We start from the raw sequence: 3,687 nt of genomic DNA, 5'->3' as shown, positions 1-3,687 counted from the left end.
TTAACTTTTGTTGAATTTTTTTTTTTATCAACTTGACATAAGCTAGAGTCATCTGAGAAGAGAAAACCTCAACTGAAAACCCATCTTCGTTGGGTGTGGGGGCACACGCCTGTGATCCCAGCACTCGGGGAGGCAGAGGCAGGCGGATCTCTGAGTTCGAGGTCAACCAGGTCTATAAAGAGGATCCAAGCCAGCCAAGGCTACACAAAGAGACCCTGTTTTGGAAAGGAAACAAAAGAAAGAAAGAAAGAAAGAAAGGAAGGAAGGAAGGAAGGAAGGAAGGAAGGAAGGAAGAAAAAAAGAAAGAAAGAAAGATCTCCCTACGGTGGGTTTGTAGGCAATCCTGTGGCAAAGTGTCTTGATTGCTGGCAGCTCTGTGAGAGCCCAGCCCAGCGTGGGTGGCGCCGTCACGGGGCAGGTGCTTCTGGGGTGTATAATCCGGTAGTGGGCATTCCTCCAGAATAACAGCCTCTGCTCCTTCCTCTGAGTTGCTGCCTTATCTTCTCCATGATGAACTGTGGGAAGCCGTGTAGACTCTTTCCTCCTCCGTGGTGCTTTTACATGTGGTATTTATCACAGCAGTAGAAATACCAACTGAAGCACAGGAAAAAAATCAAGCTTTCCCATGAGTGGAAAGGGGCAGGCATTTTAAAATATGTAAGTTTCGTATCAAGAGAAGAGATGGCTGTTCGCAGCACAGGTGAGACAGGAGGCCTCATGCCCAGCGCGGCGGTACTATGGCAGTTCAATACAACACCCCTGGCCTGCACCTTCCCATTTAGCCCTTTACCATGCACTTGTTCTTTTCTTGTGCAAACTAGACTATGAGCCCCTTGAGAGGAAAGAACAAGCATGAATAACGTATCCTTAGCAATGTGTAGTATGGACATATCACTGAATACATTTTGGTTGGTCAATTTCTCTTTAAAATTATGAAGAAAGTGTACATTCTGGAGAAGTTCCTGTGTTTTTGTTTTTTAAATAATTGTCAGAAAAAAAAATCAAAAATTTCATTAAAAATGTTAACTAATTTCTAAATTTTCTCTAATACATTTAGGGGCAGAGAACTGAAGAACATAAGAATAACTTTTTTCTGCACTGAAGAAAACAGTTAAGGAGATCGCACAGGATGTGTAAAGGAACCAATGTGTAAGAACCCCTGCAGAACAGAGCAGAGCCCAGGGGTCGGGGCAGGTTAGGTCGGCCCTGTGCCGGCAAGAGCATTGTCCTGAGGGTCACGTGAAGTTGCTGTATGGTAAGAAGAGCACAGTAACAATGAGCTGAGGGAGGCATTTCCGCCCCTCAGCTCATGGAACTCTTGTTGTCAGTTATGTTCTCTCTATATTTCTGGCCAAAGAGAAACAACTAGTGGATATATTTTTTTTAATTTTCTAAGTGGTTATTTTCATACAATGTACTCTGATCACAGTTTCCCCTCCCTCATTTCCTAGATCCTCCTTACCTCCCCATCCTCCAACTCCAAGCCTTCTCTCTCTCTCCCAAGAAAACAAACAGGCAAATAAAAATGACAAATATAAAACTAAATGAACAAAGTTATAAACAAAAATAACAACAAAAAAATAAAGAACACAAGAAGCACATACACACCCACTCCATAAAAAAATCAAACTCAGAAACAATAATATACAACTGTATAATAGCCAATATACAAGACAAAAAAAAAAAAAAAAGAAAAGCAGAACAAAGCATATGAAACAAAATATCTCCAAGAACACCCTGGAGCTCATTTTGTGTTGGCCATCTAACTGCTGGCCTGGGTAAGGGTGATTGGTATACCTGGTAACATACCTTTGGAGACACTAGTTTTTTTTTTTTTCAAGCACATGTTAATTGGAGAAAAAAATTGGGGTGGGGGAGCTTATGTGCCCTTCCATGTCTCAGAGCTGGGACTCTGTGTCTGGCTTGGACCTGTGCAGCCCCTACACATGCTGCCATAGTTCATATATTCTGTGAGTCCATACGTGCTCAGTCCTGTTGTGTCTAGAGGACACTGTTTCTTTGATGTCCTCCATCCCCTCTGGCTCTTACAATCATCCTGCCTCCTCTTCTGCATAGTTCTCTGATCTCTGAGAGAAGAGAGTTGACGACGACATCCATTCAGGACAGGTTATTCCAGGATCTCCCATCTCTGCACAGCGTCCAGTTGCGGGTCTCTGTATCAGTTCCTGGCTGCTGCAGGAGGAAGCATCTCTGACGACTGCTGAGGCATGATCTATGAGTAGAGCCAAATGTCATTGGGCGTTATTTCACTTTTGCTTTAGCGAAACAATAGTGTTGGTTTTTCCATGAACTATGTATTCTCAGATTGTCAGCCATCTGAGCAGTGGCGGGCATGCTCCTGTCTCACGGAGTGGACCTTAAATTCAATCATATAGTAGCTGGTTATTCCTACAACTATTGTATCATGCAGCTAGATCACCGTCCTATACTGAAGGGCTGGTGTTTACCTTTCCCCTCTGGTAGCATGCACAGTACCTTCAAGTCCTGTGAACATTAGGCAGCAGACATAAAGGCTCCAGAAATAAGGGGCACATTTACTGAATAGCTGCAGCCTACACTTTATGTTTTAAAAGTTCAGTAGCTAGAAGGTTAATGCAAAATAATCTGAAAGAAATAAGATTTTGCTTAACCACAATTAGTTCTTTCTTTCTTGCTTGCTTTCTTTGGTAGCAGTGTTTCTCTGTGTAGCCTTGGCTGTCCTGGACTCACTTTGTAGATCAGGCTGGCCTCGAACTCACAGAGATCCGCCTGCCTCTGCCTTCCCGAGCGCTGGGATCACAGGTGTGTTCCACCACTTCCGGCTCCAATTAGTTATTAATGGATTGTGGTTTTCTTCTCTTTTAAAATGAATGTATGAATGAGTGAGTGAGTGAATGAATGAATGAATGAATTTTATTCTAAACCACAGTTTCCCCTCTCTCCTCTCCTCCTGATCCTTCTTCTCACCTCTTCTCCTCCTGAATCCACTCCTCCTCCCTCTCTCTTCAGAAAAGGAAGGCCTTCCATGGATATCAAGTTGGAGTAAGACCGGGCACATCTTCTCCTGTTGAGGCTAGACAAGGCAGATCAGTTAGAGGAAAGGGACCTAAAGGCAGGTGATGTAGTAAGAGGCAGCTCCTGCTCCTGCTCTTAGAAGTCCGACATGAAGACCCAGCTGCACAACTGTTACACATGTGCAGAGAGGCCTAGCTCAGTCCCATGCAGGCAGTTCAGTCTCTGGGAGCCCCTGTGGGCCCAGGTTAGTTGAGTCTGTGGGTTTTCTTGTGGTGTCCTTGACCTCTCTGAGTCCTATAATCTTTCCTCCCCCCTTTCTGCAGGGTTCTCCAAGCTCTGCCCAGTGTTTGGCTGTGGGTCTCTGCATAGGAGACTACCAGATGCTGGGTGAAACCTCTCTGATGACAATTGTGCTAGGCTCCTATCAGCTAGTCAGGGTGTTGGGTGGGCTCCCTCTCCTGGCATAGGCCTCGCTCTGGACAGCCATTGCTGGCCATTCCCTCAGTTTCTGCTTCATTGTTACCCCTGCAAGGACTGTATTTTTCCACTGGGTGTACGCTGCATATAATTCTCAAAGCTTGAGACTGGCTGGAACCAGTATTCCTATTCTGTTCCATGCTAATTTTTAAAATATTTTTCATATCGGATATTTGCTTTTCATCTTAGCAGCTG

The sequence above is a fragment of the Psammomys obesus genome, unplaced genomic scaffold (genome assembly GCF_907164565.1).
Source record: "Psammomys obesus unplaced genomic scaffold, mPsaObe1.curated_primary_1811, whole genome shotgun sequence".
Lineage (NCBI taxonomy): Eukaryota > Metazoa > Chordata > Mammalia > Rodentia > Muridae > Psammomys > Psammomys obesus.
This window is presented reverse-complemented; position numbering follows the sequence as displayed.